Source organism: Rattus norvegicus, chromosome 18 (genome assembly GCF_021556685.1).
Source record: "Rattus norvegicus strain SHRSP/BbbUtx chromosome 18, alternate assembly SHRSP_T2T, whole genome shotgun sequence".
NCBI lineage: Eukaryota > Metazoa > Chordata > Mammalia > Rodentia > Muridae > Rattus > Rattus norvegicus.
The window spans coordinates 7,074,867-7,086,628 of NC_141551.1; the positions used below are offsets into that span (position 1 = coordinate 7,074,867).

The window sequence follows — 11,762 nt, forward strand, 5'->3', positions numbered from 1 at the left end:
TAATGGTTTCTTTAAAAAACACAAATAATATAAGAACAGGATTTTGTTTTAATCCCAGGCATGGGAATATGCAGCTGCTTCACAAAAGCTGACTGTGATTTGCCTCATGCTCTAGCAGAGGCATAGTTTTTCCAGCTGCAGATAGTTGCATTTATGTGATGTTTGGGATTCTGGGAACATTTCAAAGGGCTCACAAATGCTAGAGCCAATAGGCGGGGTGAGTGGTTGTTGATCATTCAAGAAGGTGGTTAGCTAGTTGTTGGTGTTGTTGTTGGTTATGGTTTATTAAGCAATTAGACACAAAGAAAAAAAACAAGAAAAAAAATTAGATATCTTGATGTCGAAGATCAAATTTGCCCCTAGGAACTCCACATCCCTAATCATCAGGAAGTTATGTAATAATAATGACCCCCCCCTTTCCAACTCTGACTTTATTCAGGGATCTCTTTCTTCTCTCTCCTCTCTTCTTTTTTCTCTTCCTCTCGTGTTACAGAAGGGTGGAGAAGGGTAGAAGAAAGAAGAACCCACAGAGCAACCAAAGACTTGCCACAGCGTTCAGCGGTAGCTGATGTTTTGCCTCATTTGATTTTTTCCCCACGTTGTCCCATGGCAATTTATTGTCTCTTTAAAGCAAGTAGAAGAGACCTAGTGACTTAGCCCCAAGCATTCGGAATGGTCCAAAGAACATTTCCCCCCATAAATCACCTGAGGGCTGTCATTCGACAAGTTTATCCTCGGTGCCATACTGTTATAAGCCTTTTAGTTGAAGTTCTCACCCCTCGGCTTTCCCATATTCTCCATTAAGACTTTTCTCCAAGTCCAGAGAATGATCAAGAAGGCAGGCCCATAGCTAGATACCAGGTCTCCTTTAATTCTGTGGTATCCTCGGGTATTTTTGTAGTTGTTTTCCATGCCACTCACATTTAAAAAAATATCTGGGTTGCACTGACAGATACATATCAATTTGAGTTTGTCTAAGAATTTGCGGTAATTGGATCCTGGGTAATTTTGTGTTTTGACAGGATTTTGAAGAAGCAAGTCTGTTCTGCCACTGGGCATACTAAATCTGATCATGTAGTTAAGCTGATACAGGTGTGAAGGTTCTTTCTCCTTTGTAACTAACAGGCAGGCTGTGATACCATCCAAGATAATGGGAATATTCTGTCCCATGGAACCACTTACTGAGCAGTGGAACATTTTGTTAATATTGTTGTAATAGTGGTTACAAAAGTTGCTTGTATCATTAAATGATCTGTTATGTGACTCACTGAAGTGGTGACCATTGCATCTACTGTTCCCCATCTACACATGCACATGCTATGGGCTTGGGGGGGTAGGGGTTTTCCTTATGTAATATACTTTAATTCTTTGTACACATTATTACTTTTCATGCTCCGAAGAGCCCAGATTTACCCAGTGAGAGCCCATTATGCTGGTTCTTATGTGCCTTTGATGTATTCTCATCAGTTTTGAGCAATTTCTTTCCCAAGTGACTCCTAAAACATGGAAAGTGAAGAGATAGAAGAAAAGAGTTTGCTACTTGAGGAAGTTATAAAGGAGATGAGTGAGGTCTCTTGCTTCACAAGCTTCTGTCCATTTATTTTACTAGATGATGAAGGTGGTATAAGTGTGCTTTGATGTACAGTGCAGTGCATTGACTAAGAATGGCCCCCATAGGTTCATATATGTGAATGCATTGGGGAGTGGCACTACCTGAGAGGGATTAGAAGTGTGGCCTGGTAGGAATAGGTGTAGTCTTGTTGTGTGTCCCTGTGGTTGGACTTTTGGGGTTTCTAAAGACCAGCTCAGTCTCTCCCGCCTTCCTGTTGCCTTCAGATCTGGATATAAAAGTCTCAGCTCCCATGTCTGCCGTGTACTACTGTACTCCTGGCTATGACTCTCATGGACTAAACCTCTGAAACTGGAAGCAAGCCTCAACTAAATGGTCACGGTGTCTCTTCACAACAATAGAACAACGGATGGCAAAGGCATGTAGTTTACATGCAAGAATGGCTACCTACAGGGATAAATAAATGAAGGCTCAGCTCAGTCAGCATTCATTCAGCAAATATTTATGTCATCCAATCCTGACGCAAGCACTCTAGCATATCACTTTTCTTGGAATACACCAACCGTCAAACTAGATAAGTCTTTACTTTAGTGGATAATACGTTACACTAATGAAGGGGACACTGGAGGACATGGATATATAACTATCAGATATTTGTGTGTAGATGTATATGATGAGGTATCTGGATCACTTGAGGAGCTGCAATGTAAGTTGCACTATTGATGACATCAACTAAGAGTTAATCAGGCTCTATCTGTGTATTCAGGTTGTGTGCATATGAGAGTCTGCTAACTTGGAACAAGCGGAAACCATCGAGACAGTTGGGGTGGAGGAAGAGAAGAGACTGCAGGAGTCTAACCTCTCTGTGCTTCAAGGACAGGTAGTTTTGGTCTTTTCCTTGAACACAGCAATGGTGATCTATATAAGTGATATACGCAGCAAGAGGAGTGCTAACTACCTTTGCACTGGGGAGAGGCTTGTCTGTCCCTGTATTAGAGGTAGGGCAATGCCAGGTCACTGTCAACACCTTGGCACATCTGCTAGGATCTATGAGAAGAGTGGCAGCTTAGACCCCAGTGGTGACAGAGGTCTGTCTGTTAGTAATGTACTGTGGAGCAAGTCTAAGGACATGATAAAAGGCTTGATGGTAGCTGATGGAGGGACACTGTTGAGGACAGCACCCAGATTTGGCTTGGGGACATTGGAGGTTTGTATGAAGGGCAGAAGGGATATCCCAAGCTTGATTTACGAAACTTATTGGGGCTTTCTGAGCGGTGCTTATGGATCTCAAAGCATTCTATATTAAATGTAAACTGATAATTCATGAAATTCTTATTGAACAGTACTCGATGTCTGTATGTGGGGAAAATCTCAAAAGAGTCAAAGTTCTGAGGTTCTAAATGGATGGTCTTTGGAATTTAGGAACTAAGTGATAGTCAAGCTTATTCTCTAGATGCCTCAATATTTGAAAAAAGAAAACACTCTGCCATACTTTTCCTCTAGTCATGTATATGTAGGCTCAGGCTATAAAGTGTTATGTAATTCATATTTTAACTGTTTGATAGCTGTGCATCTTGGGCTCCAGATACAAAGAGCTGGGAAAACCGCAGTTCATTCAGCTGACGGCAGCCTTACAGAAGTCACGGACCAGTTCTCCCTGATGATAGCAGGTCCTGACTGAAATAAAGTATAAAGGGTATGGGGTAAAGTGGGAGAGCATAGAAGCAGTGCACATCCAACAGCATCGCTAGTAAGAAAGGCATACATTAATGGGCTAGGAGAGAAGCAACATACTTTCAACAACACCACTAATAAGTAATCTTTATTGCTTTTAAATTTTATTCTAGGAGTGTTTTCCCCACAAGTCTTTGCATCAGCTGTGTGTCTACTGTCACATGGGTGTTGGGAATCGAACCCAGATTCTTTGGAAGAGTACCAGATGCTTTTGGTTTCTGAGACATCTCTTCAGATCCTAAGTTTTATTTTTAATGTTTGAGAAATTGATATGAGGAAAGCAATAAATTGCCTATGTTTTAAGTACCCATTCAAAGAATCCTGTGAGAAAACCCAATTTTATTTAGAAATATGTTTCCAAAACTCATTGCCTTTATTTTGCTTTGAACTTAACTTTTACGGTACAGAGCTAAGATCATTCTCTCTAAGACTTCACAGATGATGTTTACTTAAAACAAGCTTAAATGCTTTAATTCCTTCCGGGTAAAAATGAAGAAAGAAAAACTGACACAAATGACTGCTGAACTAAATGGAATTACGAGCTTCCTGGTTGTGAAACTGTGGAAAAAGTAAATAGCATACTCTGGGATGAATAGTGCCAGCTCTCTTGTGTGCTTTCCTGTTTGCACTAACAACAGCAGGAGATTCTGAAATGTCCTCACTGCATGGGATAGGTGCTTTCCTTGTCCTAATCATGGTCTGTGGAGTCCAACTAAGAGCTGATATAGTAAAGGGGGTTATGTGGGTGGTGAAGTGGGGTGCCTCATGTTTATTTATTCTGACAAAGGTTTTCTCTTGAATCACAAAGCTAACAGGAGAGGAGAGGAGGGACGGCTTACTTCCATAATATTTGCCTTGATTCCTCCCACAAATAAAAATCAGAACAAGAAATGACAGATATCCCCATAAAACTTCACAGACTCTATAGCTCTTCGTGCGATGCCACCCCATAATCCCACAGCCAACCTCGTCTTTCATCCACGCCCACGGCCCTGTTGGACTCACATTAGAAACTATAACAAAATAGATTAGGAAATTCGGGGGTCAATCTGATGTTGGATTTGAGCCATTCAATTGACCAAGCATCTTCTAGTGTTGATGAACTATACGCAGAAAAACAACCATGGGGCAAATTGTGTTCTGTGTCATGGCTACATCTCTTTTGTAGGAAGAACTACCTCTCAGATGGCTGCCCTATAGTCTCCAGGATAGAGAATCCCGGGCTCAGTAAAAGCAATTGGATCCTCACATCCACACAGACAGCACAGCCTCCATCACGGTGTCTCTTTTAAAGGCAGTAAGATACACCATGTTCTGAAAGACACATCAAAGTAGGACATATCTGTGGAAGCAAATGTCTTACAATGCAGTCATTTAGTCAAAGTTGCTTGCTTATCTCTAATACTGAAATGACAGCTTATATTAACTCTTCATTCTCACAAGTATAAGATGCACACATAGCAATAGAGAAAGAATATTTGAAATAAGAATATTTGAATTTTATTCTTTTCTTGCATTTTATATAACTTTACATCATATGTGTGTACACACATACACATACACACACACACACACACACACACTTCAAAATTCTCACCTCTTTGTAAATAGTATATTTTGTGTAGAGAAGATAAGTTGGTATGCTTTTAGGGTGTAAACATTGCAAGGATTCAACATCTTTAAGGCAGACATTGAAACTCTATAACCTCTGACTCGTATATTCTAGCATGGGCACATTTACTTCAAACAGTATAACGAACTCCAAACCCAATAGTTTAATTTGGTTGGCAATAGTTTTGGCTCTGCTATAAGCATGCTTTGAAGATAATATATTGTGTGTGTCTAATATTGGACTCGTGCAATTTCTTGTTTGCATAGGCATATTTTAAGAACACTAAAATGCAATTTTAATAAAATTTCACTATTTCTATTGTCTAAAATTATATATACAAAATAAAATATAATATAAATACATATACACAAGTACATGTGTATAAATTTATATATTTTAAATTCATATGTATATATGTATACATATGTATATACATATACATATGAAAGCCTTAAATGCTTGGCTTACATTTAAGCAAAGTTATGGCTTGAGAGGATGAAGATATTAGTCCATTTATATACTAGCATTCACCACTCATAGTGAAACAGTTTCCTATGAGAAACAAGTACTGGAGCAGAAGTTTATGAATTCGACATCAGAAGCAAAGGCAGGAGACGTGCCCCAGTTAGAGGACGATGAAGCACATGGTCTGATACACTGAGGACAGAACACCCATGGGCAAGTGAGTTGATCCCACTGAAAAGCTGTGTGAACAGGCAATAGCAGCATGGGACACAATCTCAGCCTACATAAAGATCATGTTTCCATAGCTATATGACTCTCATTAGGGACAGTGTTGCCCCTTGGGAATATCTTAGGATGGGGTCTGTACCCACAGAGGACTCACAGTTTAGTCAGGGGCAGTGGTTGCTGCCTTTCAGAAGGATCACGGGTCCTACGTAATAGAATATCCCATATGAAAACCCGTCTCTGAACTGAACTTCTGAATATGTTCTGGCAGAGAACAGCGCCAGTCGTATTAAGAATCTGTTGAGAATTTCAATCAAGGCCTAGAAATTTACAAAAGGTTGCTAAGGGATGTAGTCACATTGTCTACTCTGTCTCCTGGTTTTGGAGCAAAAGCTGTATAACAGTAATAGAAGTAACAGCAGTAAATCAATAGTTCTCATGCCAGCATGGCATTACCAACACCATGGAGGTCAATGGCAGAGGAGACAGAAATAGAGTTTATATCACTAAGGAACAAAGTGACCACGCTCCATGGAGCTGTCAGAAGTGTGGAGGCAACTGTTTAAGAGTGCTCACGCTCTTCTTTGCAAAGCACAGGCCCATATTTCTTCCGTTCCAACTCTCAGTATTTGACTTGGCAATGATTCCATATTTGACAGTAACAACTATTTTCTTCTTCCCGCTCCGTGCTTTGTGATTAACCTACCCTCCGTCCACCCTCCTTGTCTCATTTCCCTGGACTTCTCATACTCCATTTCTTCTAATATTTTTGTTTGTCTTAAATTCAAATGCATTTGCGTCTGTCTATTAAAGCACACAGGCGTGCGCTCAGTTCTGGTTCCCTCCTGTGCTCTAGTGAAGTTACCTCGAAGCAGTACAGGTCACACCTGGTTACACTCACTGTTGCCTTGGGGTTCCTTTCCATCACCGATATTTTCACTAGCTACACTAGTGCAAATTACATTTCATAATATGAATAAAGTAAGACAAAATAATTGTTTTTAATAATGAGGTAGAGACTAAGGACCAGAGTCTGATGCTGTGACTGTTCAGTGTTTGAGAGAAGGCAGCCAATCAGACCCCTGCATTTGTCCGCAACTCTGTATCATTTCTTCGTAACTACCACAGACCAGTGATGCTGTCACAGCCAGGAGTTTTAACACCCAGGTCTAACTTTACAATTTGCAGTACAATTTCTTGTGGTTTGCCCTGGGATTATCTGTATTTTGATGCTAATTCCACTGCGCAAGGACGGCTACCTAGTCATGTACTCAGGACTCAGGTGACTTCACCAGAACCTTCTCTCCATTTAATTTGTAAAATACAGGTGAGGGCAGGTACAGGATAGAAGGAGGCCTGTCATTGGACGAGAAGGAAGGATGGGCGGGAGAAAAGTTTAGGAAGAGGAGGAGATTGGAACGGAGAGAGGAGAGACAGGAGGACCCAGAGGCTAGCCAGGGAGGAGAGAAAACAGAAGCTGACATTAAGAACCCACTCTGGTTGTTATTTATGTTCTTAAGGGATGGATGTGTACTGGGCTTTGTATGTTTAGGTCGGCAATTATATCTTAACAATTGGGTCAAAGGTGTTGTGTGTTTTTTCATGTGGAGAATTGAGTTTGGCAGAGGGCCTGCCACAGAATTGAGATGTGTGTTTCTGGCGTGGAAACCTGCCTTGGGAACTAGATAGGTAGAGAGATTGCTGCCAGGCTCAGAGAGAGGCCTTCGGCAGTGTGATAGGGGATGGAGCAAAGCAGGTGAGAGGCTTTGCTGACTGACAATTAAGATACCCAACAGATATCTTGGGGCACGGCGGTGCCAGACCTAGAGTGGGTAAAGGACAGCTTTTTATCTTTTATATTTTCACAACAACAGAGACTGGGTTGAGTGGGTCAGCGCTGGTGTCTAGTTTCTGCTGCTCACTACCAGTGTGCCTTTTCTCAACTCACTGTGATCCCTGTGGGCCACCATCATTTCCTTAACTATTAAACTGCAATAAATTATTTTTAACATTTTTTCATCTCTTCAAAAAATGTATAATTTTCATTTTAATACTTCAGCACTGACCAAGAGAAATTGATTCCCGTAATAAATTTATTATAAAGTAGATCCTAGAGGTCTCAAATTTTACATTTCCAACCACAGTATCTCCTCTAAAATACTCATCCTAGTCTAGCCTTTAAAAAAAAAAAAGTCACGCTTTATAAAACCCAGACCGTGTCCCTCCATGTTTAGCACTAAGTACATTTATTCTGAGGACACAGCCTTCGTTCTGAAGGCCATATCTCTCCTTTTCTATTGCCATTCTCTCCACATCTATAAAAACTACAATTTGGCTGTGAATTCTTGCAATAAAAATGATCTTATCTGCTTTTCCAATCGTATATTTTTGGCATTTCTAACCTTTGACACAGCAGTTTTCTGATCCTTTTGAGTCCACAGGGTCAGCGACCCCACAAGTCTATATGCAACTAAACACTGACTATAAACAATACATTTAACTGCAACTGTTGTGTGTGATTCAGTTTCCTGTGCAAGCAACTATTTCATCCACAAGCAATTTTGCCCTAGAGCTTTTGAAAAACACAATAGAAATCTGTTAAATTGGCAGTGTTGCTGAACTTCAACTATTTTATCTAACCAGGTCCACAGTAACAGTGGATACTTGAAAGGGACCCGTTGACGAAATGTGGTTTTTGATTTGGAACATAGGTACAGAGATCAAACGGGCCAAATCCCTTACTCAGATGGCTTCTCACTGCTATTGCTTTTGCAAAGTCCTCACTAGGCTTGGGAATGTCACTCAACACTATGCGCATGTATGAGTGTTAGGAAAACACTTGAAAATTTAACTTTGTGAGACCAGTAAACTAATATGTTTCTATTTAGCTCTCATAAACACTCATTATGATATTTTAAAACATACAGCCTCTGTTAGATATGAAGTAAGAGGAAAGTTTCCAAATTTGGACTAAAGGACTCTTACCTGGAGCCCAAGGAGATAGTTCAGTGGTGAAAGTGCTCCCTGTGCAAGCACTGAGTATCTAAGTTCGAATCCCCAGCACTTAAGAAGTTCCTGCCTGTGACCCCAGCACTGGGAGGTGAAGGCAGGCAGATCCCTGGTGCTCACTAACCAGACAGCAGAGCCAATCAACGAGCTTCAGGTTCAATGAATATCTCAAAAATTAGAAAATAGGGTAGAGCACAATATAGGAAAAAACAAGTTACTTTGACTTCCAAATGTTTATTCCCTCCCCCACAGAGATACATATACCACGCACGCACCCACGCACGCACCCACGCACGCACACACGCACCCACGCATGCACGCACCTACGCACGCACGCACCCACGCATGCACGCACGAAGGCGCGTGTGCACACACACACACACGCACACGCACACCCACAGATAAAGAGACAGAGACAGAGACACAGAGAGAGACAGAAAGAGACAGAGAGAGAGACAGAGAGAGAGACAGAGAGAGACAGAGACACTGAGAGAGACAGAGACAGACAGACAGACAGACACACAAACACACACACACACACACACACACACACACACACACACAGAGCAAACAAACAAACAAACCTCATTTTCCCAGGAATATATCCAATGCTTGACATGCCCATTAAATGGCATACAATACAGTCTTGATTATCTTGCTGTGAATTATACATAATTCACTGGGAAGTTTTCGTTCCAGATTTGCTTATTTCTGTCACCCAGCTTGTTTCTGGGCAAGATGCCCACCTGCCCCACCTCCTTAGAAACTGGTTTTGGTATTTGAGGCATGTAAGCTCATTTAAAAATTAACCTAAACAAAAACAAAATTAGAAAGGCAACTTGCCCACACTAACAGTGGAAATCTTTTCCAAACCAAACACATACTGTATTCTAAAGACAAACACAAATGACTTTTTAAATAACCATGATTTTACATTATCCTATTCCTCTCATTAAAATGAATAATTCAGGGTGCCTACTATACATGGTAAAACAACTGCCCCTCAATAATTCATTTTTAGTACACCAAAAAATAAGAGGTAACACATTCTTACATAGGAAATAAAGATTTAAATTAGACTATATTTTTAAGGGCAACTTTATGTTCAGAATTATCTATAGTTTGAGGTTACTCTGTTCAGTTCTCTGCTGCTTCTAAGTTAAAACCTTAAGATCTTCAAAATAATCACAGTCCATGATTCTGTGGGCAATAAGAAGTCTGCTCTGGGTTTTCGTTACTCCTTGGGTATCAAATATGTGCAATCTGTCAAATCACCGCCACCTTTTCCCTAAAATCAAGACAGTAAATTGGGGTGCTACACTCAGATCAAGTTAAAGCAATAGTTCTAACATTCTGCCCATCCTAAAGGACTTAATTTTGAGTGATACATAATCCCAAAGGTTTGGGGGCACAGAGCAAGTACTGAATGAAGTATATGAGCATATGGACACACACACACACACACACACACACACACACACACACACACACACACACACACGTACATCATATGTCTTTGAATTCACAATTTTTATGACTTATAAATAAACATGGGACTATAGAGAGGAGTTAAAATGAAATTTGCTTCTCCATGGTGGTCTCCCCTTGTAATCACAGAGCTAAGAAGGTGGAAAAAGACAGATACGGGCCTCACTGGTAGGTCATGTGAGCCTAACAGTGACCTCCAAGCCAATGAGAGACCTTTCTTCAACAAAACCCACTGGGTGAAACCTCGGGAGAAGCAACCTCCAAGATTGTTCTCTGGTTTCCACATGTATATGCATACACGCACACACATTCTTACATACAAGGTGTACCTGTACACACTTGAGTACATACATACACACAAAAACCTTTCTAATATTTGAGTTATGGAAAAATACTGAATTAGATGGGAATGGTTTGAAAACTCTCCAATCTACCATAAATAAGTTACAAAACAGAGATGGTTGGTCCATTTTTCGACTGCATGCATGCTGATTTGTTCAAATCCAAGACATACATGTAAACTACCATACCCACAAACCATTCATCATTTATATACTATCCTATGTTATTCATGCATGGGAATACTTGTCAAAGAAGAGTTGTACATTATTTAGGTCTATCTATGGTGTGTGTGTGTGTGTGTGTGTGTGTGTGTGTGTGTGTGTGTGTGTTAGGGGTATAGTCATTTGAATAAGAATGGCCCTATAGACTCATATGTTTAAAATCTAGGTCCCTAGTTGGTGAAACTTTTTGGGAAGGATTAAAATGTGTGGACTTGTTAGAGAACATTTGTTACTCGGGGTGGCTTTGAGGTTTGCAAAGATTGGTTGCCATTCCCAGTGTGCTCTCCACTTCCGGCTACTGGATCAAGACGTGAGCTCTCATCTAGTCTCACTGCCAACCCTTTGCTCCACCATTAGGCACTCTAACCCTCTGAAGCCATAACCTCAATTAAACACTTTCTTTTATTAGTTGCCTTGGCCATGCTGCTTTTTCACAGCAACAGAGGAGAAAGTGAAACAGTGGGTATGTGTGCATGCTGTGTATGCAGAAGGGGCAGGTGGAAGGAGAGCTCGACAGAGTCTTCTCTCTCCTTCAACCACGTAAGTCCTGGACACTGACCTCAGGTCATCAAGCTTGACAGCAAGCTCCTTATCCCAATAAGCAATCTCTCTTTTACTATGCCTATTTAGTTCAATGTCTGGAATACTGATTTTTTTATTGTAATTTTCCTACAGGAAGTTGGTACAGCCGTATTCACTTCTGGAGATCAAGACACGTTTCAACTGTGTCTTTAGAGCATCAAATGATGCCCGTTTTCACCATGAAGGAAATAATACCACTGAGATATCTTCTAGCAGCACTAATGTCCAGCTTGTCTGTAGTAACAAAAGGTGGAAGAACAAAGAGACCCTCCCGGAATATATGGTAAATGCCTCAGGACTTTTGAGTTCTTCCTTGGTTAGAACCAAGGCTTATTGGAGAAACTTAGCCGCCTGATAAGAGTTGTGAAAGGTGGGTCAGTTTGACACCAGTGTCAGCTTTGGGGATGCTCGTGCAGAGGTGTGAAATGAGTTAGCTCAGATACCTGTGAGAATAAAACACTGCACTGTAAGCCAGTGGGAGAGAACAGATGGTTGCAGATGATTTAAAACACTC

The 11,762-nt window shown here is 40.8% G+C and overlaps 1 protein-coding gene across 1 annotated transcript in view; it reads right to left on the reverse strand.

The window, feature by feature from the left end:
* Window positions 1–11,762, reverse strand: part of Chst9 (carbohydrate sulfotransferase 9) — a 283,410-nt gene that overhangs the window by 269,714 nt on the left and 1,934 nt on the right. The gene's annotated exons all lie outside the window — the stretch shown is intronic.